Here is a 14,857-nt window from a genome sequence, read left to right on the forward strand (position 1 = left end):
CTTGGCATACAACTGATGTTCCCTCAGGCGCGTCAATACAATCCGTAGATGCTGAGCATGGTCCTCTTCATTTTTAGAATATATCAAGATATCGTCGATGAAGACCACCACGAACTTGTCCAACTCAGGCATGAACACCGAGTTCATCAAATAGGTGAAGTGGGCAGGAGCATTTGTGAGCCCGAAAGACATTACCAGGTATTCAAACAATCCGTACCGCGTAGTAAACGCGGTCTTCGGTATATCTTCGGGCCGAATACGGATTTGGTGATAGCCCGACCTGAGATCAATTTTGGAAAATACCCTCGCCCGAGTCAGTTGATCAAATAAGATGTCGATCCTTGGAAGAGGGTACTTATTTTTGATGGTGACCTCATTCAGGGGTCGATAATCCACGCACATTCGCAAGGTTTGATCCTTCTTCTTAACAAAAATGGCGGGGCAACCCCATGAAGACGAGCTTGGCCGGATGAATCCCTTATTCAGTAGATCTTGTAATTGAATCTTCAATTCCGCCAACTCATTAGGGGGCATACGATACGATCTTCGGGAGATGGGAGCCGTACCGGGCTTTAGCTCAATTACAAATTCTACATCTCTTTCAGGGAGCAGTCCAGGCAAATCTTCCGGAAATACATCTGGAAACTCACATACTACCGGAATATCCTTGATTTCCGGTACAATGGCTTCGTATACTCTACCAGAAGCTTTGGCTGGATTGGTCACGGGGAGAGACAAAAGAATCTCTTCTTGATTATAGCTCAACCTGACGGTTCTGAGTTCAGTGTTGAGAATTGCCTTGTGTTGGGTTAACCAATTCATACCCAAAATTACATCTATATCCTGGCCTTTCAGAACAATCATGTTAGCAGGAAAGTTCCATCCGGCCATTGTTACTGGCACTTCATAGGCCACTTCTCGAGTAAAAATATATCCCCCAGGTGAATGAATTTTAAATCCCTCTTTTGATTCATGGCATGCAATGTGATGTTGCTCCACAAATTTCTTGCTAATGAATGTATGCGAAGCACCAGAATCAAAAAGAATAATTGCAGGGTGACTGGCCACGGGAAACGTACCCATCATCACCGGCTCTCCTTCCGGCGTAGTGGCCACTTGGGTGTAATATACACGCCCCGTCTTCTTTGTATTCCTCCCCACAGTATTTCCCTTGGGCTAAGTTGACTTCCCAGATCCTTGTTGAGCATTAGATTGGTTTTGCTTGGGATATGGGCAGTCTTTGATAAAATGTCCCGACTTGCCGCAGTTGAAACACCCAGTTGAAGAGCTGGGCAAGGCAGGGAATCGAGTGCCTGGGGCACCCGACTGATTTGGGGGAGTGGGGGTATTGTTGGGGCGAATAATGATTGGCTGCTTGAAAGGGAATGCAGGTGGACGAGACAAAGTGCGATTTTGGCTTGAAGGCCGGATCACAAACCGTTGCTTCTTTGCCTGGCCCTGATTAGGCCTCTCACCACCGAATCCCTTGTTCTTCCTAGAACTTGCGTATTTTGCTTCAACAGATAAGGCTGTGCTGACAGCCTTTCCATATGTGAGATCTATACATGTGGCCATTTTTCTCTGCAACCGTTCATTTAGACCTCTCATAAAGCAGTTCTTTTTCTTTAAATCAGTATTCACCTGGTCGATGGCATACTGCGACAGGTGATTAAATTTGTTGAGATACTGATTGACGGTATCTCCTCCTTGTTTCAGCTTCATAAATTCTTCTTGTTTCATATGTAGCACACCTTCAGGTATGTAGTGCTCACGGAAGGCTGCTTTAAACTCTTCCCAGGTGATTTGATGGTTGACAGGTTGAATAGCCACAAAATTTCCCCACTAGGTATTGGCAGGACCACGTAGTTGTTGTGCTGCGAATAACGGCTTCTGCGTCTCTGAACAACGGAGAAGACCAAACTTTTGCTCAATAACCCGTATCCATTCGTCGGCTTCTAGTGGATCTTCTGCTTTCACAAATAGCGGTGGACGGGTTTCCGAGAAATCCAGATAAGTGGTTTCACGGGGGCCTTGCTGATAACCCCTTCCTGCCTGCTGCTGGAATTGCTGTTGACCCACCATTTCCCTAAGGAAGCGGGTATTGTCTGCGGTGGCATTTACCAAGGCGGCAATCGCCTCGGCCAACGTGGGAGGAACCGGAGGTGGATTTGGGGTAACATCCCTTCCCCCAGAAGTTCCTGCTGCGTCCTGTCCTCGAGTCCTGGTCGGCATCTGAGGCAAAGACATTTGAAGTAAACATAATATGCCAGAGAAACCTTCCATTTTACATTACTATAAAAAGTAATGATACAGACTCGATATTACATAACAGGATACATTACCCATTATACAAAAGTTCAACCTATTATACAACATACTATCTCTACTTCTAAGCTACACTACTATTCCTGATTTTGATTGTTCTTGGTAGCTTCATCATCAGGAGTGGGAGTCCAGACGTCAACCAACCTCATGGAAGGAGGGGGCTCAAAAAGGTCTAACTCCCCACCCAGCGCGCGTCCCGCAACGTGAGAGGGTCCGACTTCTGCCTCAGTAGAGTGTGCAGGTGCACTAGGGTGTAGTTGCGAGTACAACACATGGACTTCCTCATGCAACGTATTGCAATAGACCTACAAGTTGTCGACAGTTGAGCTAAGTTCCTTTATTCGGGCCTGAGCCCTTGCTTCCTTAGCACATGCCAACAAACGAGACTGTACTGCCCAGTCAAGTGCTAAGTCCCGATCAGCAAGCTGATCCTGCAGGTGACGGATGTCCCTTCTTAGTTCATTTATTCTATCTCCGTCTGCGACCCAAGCATCGGTCCTGTGTTGCAGCGCTGCTTGAAGTCGACTCACTCGGGCTTCAAGATCTCCTATGGGGTCATTACTCCCACTGCTACTGCTTTCATGTCGAGGGGCCAATTGATGCCGGGGCACACCGATTGGTCCAGTTGACTTGCGTGCCGTTAGCCTTGTACGTGGCGGCATCTTTCTAAGGGGGAAAATGTTATTAGTCTAATTCTTAGCATGATGCATGTGTAAGTACAGAATCAACCTTAGTTGATTCAACCTTCTATACATTGCACTCTTCCTATCTGGTCTTTAAGATAGACTCTTCAGAATACTTAGGTAAGAAGATAAAAGAGTTTTCAGGTAAGACATTTAGAAAATTCTTTTGAAGATGTCTCATAATATCTGCAAAGAAGGGCTACGCTCCGATACGAGCTGTGACGGAACCTCCCAAGTAATTAGGCCCACCTACAGTTGTCCTTGTCCAACGGACTTCAGACAACCCTGTAGGTGCCCCTGAACTACTTGACAAGTTCGGTATCTTTCCTTACCTTACCAGGAACGATTCACCCGTCTTGCAGACATTACCGAACATCGGAGATAAAGAATTGCGGAAGCGATTACATAACTTACATTTATTTAAAAGCAAGCTCAAGTTGTTTTATTACAGACCAGAACTAAAAGCGGGTGCTGAGTAGTAATATTATACAAACCAAGGGAGGCAAAAACTCCTCCCGATAAGTTTTAAGTAAAAGTTCTATATGGAGGACCAAGTCCTCCCGCACTTCAGTCTTGTTTTTCTTCCTTGGGAACCACCTTGGCACAGAAGCAACAGAACTCTGCTACTTCCTCACCTAAAAACAACGAAGGGATAAACCCTGAGTATGGAATTACTCAGCAAGTCTTACCCGACTAAAGAAAAGACTCTCAAGGGTATGCTGGTTATATGGAAGTCAAGGTAAGGCTTTTCAATAATCAAAGACTCTGTTTTGCAGAAATGCTTACTAATGTGGATCCTTATAAATCCAATTTTATTTGTCAAGTTAAGTACAATTACCTGCAACTAGAGTTCTTTCTACCCTAGTTCAATCACTGGTCCTGTACTAGCCAATTTCTTAACAAAAACCCATCCTCTTTAGTGGAATGCTACGTGTAGGGCAGTGACCAAGTCTTCATAACCGCGAAGGTATGGCGATCCGAATCGATTATACTCAGCTGAGGATCTCCAATCACACGACATATGTAGCACTTAACCCTTGCATATGTCAACCCGCCACCGGGGTTCTTAAGACCAGATCAGGTTCACGCAAACCGAGAGCACAGATACACCACCGTCCAGCCTCTTGCCACGGAGGGTACACGCTACTCTTGCCACCGCTCCACGCCCATTTCGTGTTATCTTATTCTGGCCTTAGTCTGCCCGAGGCAAAGCTTACACATGACGAGGCATGTGACCAGCTAAAGGGTCCTCGATCATCAAGCCTACATCGAGACGGTCCTTAATCGACTCAGACGGAGACACTACACCGAGACTCTCTTCTCGTGCAAGTCACCCGCCCGGTCTCAGCTTAATCTTTTAACCCAAAAACTTGGTACCTGGCAGAGGTACATCTTTTCCGACGTTGAATCCATCACGGTCGTGATGGATTCACCATCAAGTTTTATTTTCGAAAACAACCCTCCCACTTTGCCAATCATCTTTTGTAAAACAAATCATTTTGTTTTTCTAAAGCAATACTAAGCATAGTAAAACCTTTTTGTAAAAACAGGGTTTAAAGGAGGGTAATCAATATCAAGGAAGGTAATGCAGGAATTGTTTAATCAATCAACTCCTATCACCTAATGCAGCAAGCAAGTGAGAAAGATTTTAAAAACATCAAGGGAGGTGGCAAATGCACCGGGGCTTGCCTTCGTTCACAGGTGAGTCGGGTTCGGATCCGCAAATATCGAAGTAGAAGCAGTTGCCTGCTTGAGAATCCGAAGGTGGTGGTGTCCTTTCTTCGGTGACTTCTATTTCTTCTTCACGTTCTAACATAACCATACATATATGTATAAGAATGAATGCCATGTAATGCGCATGAGGGTGCGAAGATAATAAAGATTTATTGTCTAAGTCTTGAATACAACTTTCCTTCACGGGACTCCGAGAACTTAGGGTTTCCGGAGTCAGTAAAGGAGTTCATAGGGCAGGGGGGTGGTTTTGGGTTCTAGTTATCAAACATGGTCCAAATCAACTCAAACCCTACCCAAGGCTTCTAAATATTGTTTTAAGTTCCCATAAAAAGTTTGGGCATTTTTGGACTTACCAATTATTTTCTAAAAATCCATAACTAATACTTTTAACTACTTTAAATGCCCTAAATTTTCTTATTTCTACTAACATTCACAAAACTATTTTTATTAAATTCTAGGGAAAATAAGAAACCTAGGAAAATTAGTTTCACAATTTTAGCATTTTTCTACATTTTTCTACATATTTCTAAAGTTTTCCTGAAAAAGAAAAAGGAAAATATTCAATAGTGTTGGGCTGATTCCGGCCTGAACCGGCCCAACAACGCAGGAAACGCGCGCCCTCGTCCGCGCGCGATGGCAGAATTGCACCGGGGTCCTCGCGTTTTTATCTAACTGTGAACGGGTTCAACCACTATTCCAACGGGTCTCTGACGCTTTACACCGAGCCCCCCGGATTTCTAATTCTTTGCACGCCCAAGTCCACGACGACGGCAGCGCGGGGAGCACTCCGGCGAGCACCTACGCCGGTCGATTGGGACTATTACTGGCGCTCTTCGATGACTAATACCTAATTCGTACCTTAATCGAGGTTTCCCCTAACTTAATTTTGTCAATCACGCATTAGAACTCTCTGGCCACGGCGACCGAGAACTTCCTGGCTTGGCGCTCGCGTTCCCGGTGATCCTTGGCAGCCCAGTTCAATTGGGTGGGTTGGTAAGCATCACAGATGCATGAGAACGCTTAAACAAGGGAGCAGAAGACGGGAACTGACCGGAGTATGGCTGGCGACGGTGAAGCTCGTTTCACGGTGGCGGAAGCTTGAATTGGGGGCAATTGGAAATTGGGACTCACAGGGGGATGATAGCTAACGATTCTTCGTGTCTGGGTTCGTGATAATCTAACGCAGCTAGGGGAGGGCTCAATTTATAGGCGTCGCAAGTGGTGGCCGGGAATTTACGATGGACGCGCGGCGGCCGGAGATGAGGAAGAACCCTGGGCGCGGTGAATACGTGTCCAGAGGCGTGGCAGTTGTTCCGGCGATCAACGGTGAGCAGGGGTAAGTCGTGGCGATGCGGTGGAAAGGGTAAACACGCGGCACAAGGCCGGAGGGCGGCGATCACCGGCGTTTCCACGGCGGCTCAGGCAGACCGCCCACGTCGCAGTGACTAGAATCACGGTGATAAGCTCTGATGGGTGATCCTATCCACTCCTCCCCGCGAGATCTTTACTTCATCGAAGTTATCTCCCCGCCAGCGAATACAAATCCCAACGACGGCGTGAATCACGGCGTGTGGGTCATCGGCGGCGAAGGGGAAAGAAGGGGTATCCTCTGCAGTTACTGTACCATGGGACATTCAGTTTATGACGCCTGACAGTCATAGTTTAGGCTCGATTTTCTCACAAATTTTCATGGCAACATACCCAATGATCTGTAGCAAAGTTGTAGATCTACAATCCATCTAAAACTTTACTACAATGTGCTGCCACAAAAAGTCACTGGATCTTGCTTAAAATCAAGTCCAAAGTTAGCTCTGTTTCACTGAAGTTCTGAATTTCAGAATTCCACCAGCCTGACAGTCCAACTTTGGGCTTACTTATCTCTGGATTTTTCTTAGCAAGTGAGCTTACCACCTTAAGCAAAGTTGTTCTCCTATGATTGGGCTAAAATTTTGATGTGGTGACCTAATATGAATTCTCACTATTTTGAAAGCTACACAGCCCCAAAGTTGGGCCTGTAACCCTGATTTCAGACTTAGCATAGGAATCAAAATTGGGGTCCTTTTTGCAAATGAGTCCAAAACCTAGGGTTTGGCTTGCAAAATTACATATTTGTGACCCAAATGACTAAAGATACCTATTTAACTTGGTTTTCGCACTTTAGTCCAAAAGTGGACTAATTTTGCACATAAGCCCCTAGGGTTTGGATTTAGGGTTTTCCAGGGTTCCAATTAGGGTTTCTGGTATCCCAGGGGTATAAATGTGACTCCACTTTGTTTTTAGGGATATTTTATGACTCTTTCCCTAAAGTCTTTAGGTTTTCTCATCTTAGGTTAAGTTTTACCCCTTTAACCTCTATTTAGGGTTAAGTCCCTTAACCAGGGTTCTATTTGCAAAAACATTAAAACAATACAACTTGCTTGAAATTTTTGCCTAGTGAATGCATTCTAGGTGTATCAAACATATGCAATGCCAATGCTTATGATGCCATGCTCAAGTTTTAGTTACAGTAACACCAGGGGTGTTACACATCCCTTAGATAAATAGGGACAGACCTAACGTGGGGTTGAGGTGCTGCAGGCTCCCTATGTCTTTGCTAAAAGAAATTCATGCATACCGACGTAAAAAAGTGGAGAAAGAGAAAAGAAAGAAATCTGAAGAAGGAAAAGGAAGTTTAGCCTACTCTTATCATAAATTCTTAGATTTATTCTCGTGCGCACAATAATTTTCTCTCACACACACCGGGATACCATAACTTCGAGCCAGATCTGACTCGAACAAAATCAAGATCCTCACTATACATGACTTTCTAGAACATAAAATAATACTAGTTGTGAATTTCTCATTATAGCGTGGTGCCAAAGGATCAAAAGCATTCAACGACAAGTTCACATCTATATATGTCCATAAAGCATCTGACTCGTTAGCGTGGCATGAAGCCCTTTTTCGGTCCACCACGGGTCGTTGCGGTCCAAGCCTAGCTCGGCACGAATAGCGTGTCGTGCTCGACAACGATCTCATACCGTTGGGCTATACGGGCAGAGGTCAAGTTCACAAAGGCCCAACCGCCTTGCCCACCTTCCCGGTTCCCGACTTCTTGGCCACTAAACCTAAACCCTAACGCGTTGAGCCGCTTGTTGGAACTTGCTATCAGTCGCAAGAAAGCCAACAGGGGTGAACAGTGTGGACAGTGGGGTTACGCGTGAGATGGCAAATAGCTCTATTCCCCAGGCCTCTCACGGGCACTATGCGGGGGTATTTATAGGTACCTGAACGCCCAGCGCCTTGTGTTAAGGACGCATGTGCCCTCAGCTACCTAGGTTATCCCCAGAATATTCCCATAAAGCAGGGTTACAGACTGTAATTACAGGGATGCCTTTACAAATTAGGCCCGTAACACGCGGCGGCCACGCAGGGCCCGTTACAATGGGCCAGATCGCACGTGGGCCTCTGAGCTGGACGAGGCCGCACTGTGGGATGCCTTCGTCGCCGGTCTTCGTCTGATGCCGATCGAACCGAAGGGTGTCCTTGCCTGCTTTGTCTCTCAGAGCAGCGGCTAAGCAGCGGAGACTTTGAGCGAAGGGTGGCGTTTCTGCCTTCGCTCCAACATCTGCCCTCCGAGGGACCAGTTCGACAAAGTCACCTGGTGCCGAAGACGTCGCTAGATGGCGGAGACGCTGCCCTCGCTCGAAGTGGTTCCGCGGGGGTTTTTGATGTGACCGTTGATTGACCGCGTACTGTTGGATTGCGGGTTTCCCAAAGCGCCGCGCTCTGTTGGATTGCGGGTTTCCCGAAGAGCCGCGCCCTGCCTATAAAAGGGGGTGGGGGCCGGCGCTTTTTGAACTTTACTTTCCGCGCTCCGCAAAAACCCTAGCCGCCGCCGTCTTGCTGCTCGTCTGCCCGCCGTGCTCTTGTTCGCCGAAGATCTGGCGCGAGTGAAGCAGACTGCCCGCCGCCGCCGACGGTACGTAGCGATGTCATCTTCCTCTTCTTCCGCTGCTGCTACGCCGCCGGCCGGTTCCTCGCCGCCGGCCGCCGCCTCGTCGGAGGAGACGCTGAGCAGTTTGATGCCGGAGGAGTTGCGCGCCGGCGATTCTGTTGATTTCGGCGTGTCGCGAATGTCGTCGGCCCGCGTGGAGGATATGCAGCGGTTGGGCTACTTCGGCGGCGGAGTTGCCCGTGCCCCGGGGACGGAGAAAGTCCCCGAGCCGGAGGGCGAGTTGGTTGTTTTCGAGGCGTTTTTCGCCGCCGGCCTCCGCTTGCCTGCGCATCGGTTTGTTGGCGAAGTCCTGCGCAGGTTCAACGTGCAAATACATCAGCTGACGCCGAATGCCGTGGTGGCCCTGGCGAAGTATGTCTGGGCGACGACTTCGTACGGCGGACAGCCATCGGTCGAAGTTTTTGCGAAGCATTATTGTTTACACTGGCAGAAGAGGATGATCGGGGACGAAGTTGCTCAGTTTGGGTCCTGCACATTCACGCCGAAGACCGGCAAGACCACGATGCCAGTAGTCGAGTTGGTCCCTTGCGCCCGCAACAAGTGGGGCAACTGGACTGAATTTTGGTTTTACGTTGCTGAGGGTACCGTCGAAGGCCACGAGGGACTTCCCGTGTCCGAGATGTGCTCTCATTTTTACTCGGCGTACCCGCCCTTTGAAGTGGCGGAGGATGATGTGGACGAAGGGGCCCTTCGGTGTGCCGCCGGCCAGAGCAGTGGGCGCGACTTGGTTGAAGAGTTTGTGGCGTACGGGGTATGGCCCTTGGCGCATGGTTGGGCGTTGGGCGAAGTATGCCCTCGCCAGATGCCTTTCCGTGGTGGAGAGATGGTGCGGAGTCCCACCTTCGCGCTAAATTTGTGAAACCGTGATCCGGCCGCCTTTGTGCGTGAAGCTGAGGATGAGGCGGTGCGGCTTGTTGGGCGTTATGTGCCGAGGACCGAGGGCCAGCGCAGCTGGGAGATCCGCGGGTCGAATGACCGTTTGAATAGGGTCTTCGAATTGAACCAATTGCCATATGACGGCTATCCTGGTCAAGACGACGCGGACCGCCGGGGGAAGAAACCGGTGGTGGAGACTAAAGACGACCCTGCGCCGGCGGCCGCCCCATCCTCTAAGAAGAGGAAACTAGGTACTGCCATGGGAGGACTTGGGGTTTCCGATGGGTTTGCTAGAGAGTTGATGAGGACATGCGCGGCCCCGGGGGAAAGGATGTCTTCGCCCGAGCTCCGGGAGTCTTCAGCTCGGATGCTGAAGGTTACCGGGGGTTGCTGGCCTAGGAATGTTCCTATCCCCCGCGCGGCCAGCGGGGACGTTTTTACATCTCGCATGGTTCGCAAATGGAGAGTTTTTCCTTACGGGCGGAATATTGCTGCTGTTGTGTCGGCAGTGATGGACAAGGATCGCCAGGGGGTTGCACAAAAGCGGCAGGCGGCTATCCGGATTGTTGAAGCCAGGCCAAAGAGGCAAAAGCGGGGGTCGGCGCAGGCTGCGGCCCCCGGCGGAGGCAAGCCGCCGCTGGCGGCGAAGTCAGGCGTCCCTGCATCTAGCAGGGCGCCAGAGGCAGCGGCGGGCGCCGGAGGCTCCAAACCGGCGAAGGCTGTGCCGCCGCTGAGCAGGGTGGCGGAGGCCGCGAAGGCGGCCCGAGCGTTGCCGTCGGCAGGCAAGCGTGTCGCCGACTTCGCCACCGACATTTGTGTGGAGGACTATCTTGGTGGTAAGTCGCTGGCTTTTTTTTAAATTTCGTTGGTGCATTGCAGGGTCGGACGAGGGCCAGCTTGCTACGGTTGCGCCTGCCGCGGCGATCGCGACGGCTGCCATAGTGCCGAAGGCGAGGGGCGAGGCTCTTGGCTCCGGAGGCGAGGTGTCGGCCCTCGCGGTTGTCAGGGACGAGGCGGACGCAGCGACCCGCTGGCTGAAGGAGGTGACGGAGGCGCTGAGTCAGGTCCGCTGAGCTATACTCTCTCCCCCCCTTTCATTCGGGGCAACGGCCTTACGTGTGCTCTGCAGGTGGCTGACTTCGCCAGCCGTACTGCGTCGGGGGCCCTCACGGCAGCTGTGTCTGCCGAAGTCGAGAGACTTCGGACGCAACATGCTGACGCTGTCCATGAGAAATCGGCCTCCGACAGCAAGTGTCGTAAACTGACGGACAAGGTGGCCGCATTGGAGAGGGAGAAGGCTGACCTCCGGCGCCAACTGGCGGCGGAGAGGAGGGAGGCCAACGAGGCCGTCGCCAAGGAGCAGGCGGCGCAGGTGGAGGCCAAGCTGGCGCGGGCGGAGGGCAATCTTGCCAAGGAGCTCGCCGAACATCTGCAAGAGCGGCTCACCGCCCTGGAGAGCCGCGCGAAGGGGGCCGAGGCCGCGATGCGTGCGGAGGCCGAACGGACACGCACACAGCTTATGGATACATATCGTGAGCTGGGTGCGTGGACCGGGGACTTCGAGGTGCCGGACCGAGAGCCCGGGCTTCGTTGTCTGCAATGGGTGCGGGAGGAGCTGCTGGAACTCCCCGCCATCGTGGGGGGGCTTATGTTGTACGCCTCCCTGGTCACCTGCGAGGGGGCGATGAACGCACTCTCCCGCGAAGGGTGCCGGCACTTCGAGGTCTTCGACCAGGCGGATGAAGATTTTGAGCGAGATATCTATAAGGTCGAAGACCCCGTAGTGAAGGAATCCGCCGGGGCCCTCTATGACCGGATGTGGGGTCTGTACGGTCGTGAGGTGGTCAGGGAGCGGGCGGAGACGGCGATGGCTCAGGTAACATTTTCGTTTGCTTGGCGTTTGGTGGATGTGGGGCGCGCGTGTGTTTGCTGAATTTTGCGTGTTTTGGCTTAGGCGTTGCGTGGCGAGCGGGTGGACGACCTTGGGGCGTTGAACAGCGCGCTGCCTGACCCGGAGCCGACCCCTGCGGAGGCCGTGTCCGGGGTCGCCCTGGAGCCAACCCCGGAGACCGCGGAAGACGCACCGGATGCCCCCACATCCGCAGCGGCCGGCGAAGTCCTGCCCCCGAAGGTGGCCGAAGGCGCACCTGATGCCCCCGCGGCGGCTGCGCCGAGTACTGAAGATCCCGCGGCGGCGGCGGCGGAAACGACAGCGGAAGCAGCGGCGGAGCCAAAGGTGGAGGCTTCCGCAGCGCCAGGGCCTTCGCAGGTGGCGTAGTGGGTGTAATAGGGTTGGGGAATTTTGGATATGTTACTGAATTTTGGTTGCTGCGCAGGTTCAAGATTTTGGGCCTGCGCACGCAACCGCTACTGCTAAATTTTTGGCGGCTTCGACCGCGGAAGGTGGTAATGAATGTGGTGGATCTGGATCCGAATTTTCTGAGTTTTTTGATGTTGCTGATTCTGGGAGCTCGGTTGAGTGGACTGAGGAGTCGTCGGAGGAGGATTTGGACTATTTCGCGGCTTTGGATGTGGCTGTGGCGGAGACCTCGCCGCACGCTGCGGACGCGCAAGATGTGCCAGGTCCTAGCACCGGGCGCCGACGGCGAAGGGCGGTTGCAAAGCGTAGAGTTAGCACGGAGGAAAGGTCTCGGCTTCGTGTGAGTAGGGCTGGTCGGCAGGAACTGTTGTCTTTGCCGGCCGCCGCGAGTACAGAGGAAGGGGAGCTGCGATGTCTTTTTGCGGGTGAGGAGCTTAGGATAATGTTATTTAATTATAGGGAGATGGGAATTATTCCTAAGGTTGAGCCGATGTAGAATGTGGCGCCCTCGCGGGTATATGTGTAAAAGCTTGTACGATGAAGTTGTGTGCCCTCGCTCGCCTGTGCCTGCGGAGGCGTTGTGTACTTTGTCTGTTTTGTTATGCTGTGCTGGTGTGATTATAGTCGGTCTTAGCGCGGACGGACTAGTTCGGCTGCGCCTTTAGGCGGCTTCTGCGTGGATAGTCTTCGCGGTAGACTTCGGGCTGTTTCGCACCTGTTGTGCTAGTCCGGCTGCACCCTTGGGCGACTTCTGCGCGGACAGTCTTCGCGATAGACTTCGGGTTTTTTTGCACTTGTTGTGCTAGTCCGGCTGCACCCTTGGGCGACTTCTGCGCGGACAGTCTTCGCGATAGACTTCGTGTTTGTTCGCACTTGTTGTGCTAGTCCGGCTGCACCCTTAGGCGACTTCTGCGCGGATAGTCTTCGCGATAGACTTCGTGTTTGTTCGCACTTGTTGTGCTAGTCCGGCTGCACCCTTAGGCGACTTCTGCGCGGATAGTTTTCGCGATAGACTTCGTGTTTGTTCGCACTTGTTGTGCTAGTCCGGCTGCACCCTTAGGCGACTTCTGCGCGGATAGTCTTCGCGATAGACTTCGTGTTTGTTCGCACTTGTTGTGCTAGTCCGGCTGCACCCTTAGGCGACTTCTGCGCGGATAGTCTTCGCGATAGACTTCGTGTTTGTTCGCACTTGTTGTGCTAGTCCGGTTGCACCCTTAGGCGACTTCTGCGCGGATTTGTCTTCGCGATAGACTTCGTGTTTGTTCGCACTTGTTGTGCTAGTCCGGCTGCACCCTTAGGCGACTTCTGCGCGGATAGTCTTCGCGATAGACTTCATGTTTGTTCGCACTTGTTGTGCTAGTCCGGCTGCACCCTTAGGCGACTTCTGCGCGGATTTGTCGCACGCGAGGGTGGCTAGCGCTTAGCCTCGCGGTGACCTCGAATTGGTCGAATGTCGAAGACCGTCGTCGCGGTCTTTTTTTGACGCATGTTTTTGCGGGGGATTTTTCACGCATATATTACATGGCTCCGCCTCGTTAAAAACCTCACCCCCCGGGAGGAAAAGAGTGCGGGCCGGTACAAGATTGTTTTTGGCGAATTACAAGGGCAGAAACAGCCCCGATGAGTCAAACAAAAAATTTGCGAAGGTTGTCGATGTTCCAGGAGTGCTCCAGGTCCTCGCCGTTCGGCGTTGTGAGCCTGTAGGCGCTGGGGGAAGCTTTTGTCTTGACTATAAAGGGGCCCTCCCACTTGGGCTCCAGCTTGCCCCTGGACTCCGTCCGAGCTGTTCGGACGAGTACGAGGTCCCCTTCGCTGAACTCCCTCGGGATGACTGTGTGGTCGCGCCATGCTTTGGTATGGGCTTGGTATTTGTTTAGGGCCTGTAGGGCGAAGACCCGGTCTCCGTCAATGAGATCTTTTGAAGTTGGTTCGTCCACGTCGGGGACGGCTGACGGAACTGTACGCGTGGACCCATGCTTTATTTCTTGCGGGGTCATGGCCTCCGATCCGTATAGGAGGCGGAAAGGAGTGAACCCAGTCGCCCTGCACTCGGTTGTGTTTAGCGCCCAGACTGCCTCCGGTAACAAATCGGTCCATCTGCCTTTTTTTAATCGAGGAGCATTTTCTTGACAGCTGTGAAGATTTTCCCATTGGCGCGCTCCACGACCCCGTTGGACTGCGGGTGATAGACTGAAGCGAAGGCAAGCTTGGTGCCGATGGAAAAACAAAAATCCTTGAAATCTTGGCTGTCAAACTGCTTGCCGTTGTCAACAGTTAGCTCGGACGGTACTCCGAAGCGGCAAACGATGTTTTGCCAGAAGAATTTTTGGGCAGTCTTTGATGTTATTGTAGAAACAACCCTCGCTTCGATCCATTTGGTGAAGTATTCGACGGCTACGAAGGCGAACTTGAGGTTCCCCTGAGCGGTGGGCAGGGGCCCGACAATGTCCAGGCCCCAGCGCTGGAGAGGCCATGTATGGGCAATTAGCTTTGTATACTGCGAGGGGCTGCCTGACCGAGGAGAAAACTTCTGGCAGGCTTCGCAGGACCTTGCGACCCGATTTGCGGCGCAGATCATTGCGGGCCAGTAAAACCCTTGGCGGATCACCTTGGCAGCTAGGGCCCTTGGCCCTACGTGCGAGCCGCACGTGCCACTGTGGACTTCACGTAGGATCTGCATGCCTTCGGTTTCGGTGACGCACTTAAGCATTGGCTGACTGACCCCTTTCTTGTAGAGTTGGCCCTCAATCAGTGCGAAGTCCCGGCTTCGATGTCTGAGGCGCTTGGCCTCACTGACGTCGGTTGGGTGATAGTACCCCTGTAGGAACAGGGTTATTGGTGCCCGCCAGTCTTCGGTCATGATTAGGTTGACTATGCGGTGGCCCTCGCTATCATTAGTTATTTGGAGCCCTTCGGGGCTCC

Source organism: Zea mays, chromosome 3 (assembly GCF_902167145.1).
Source record: "Zea mays cultivar B73 chromosome 3, Zm-B73-REFERENCE-NAM-5.0, whole genome shotgun sequence".
Classification (NCBI taxonomy): domain Eukaryota; kingdom Viridiplantae; phylum Streptophyta; class Magnoliopsida; order Poales; family Poaceae; genus Zea; species Zea mays.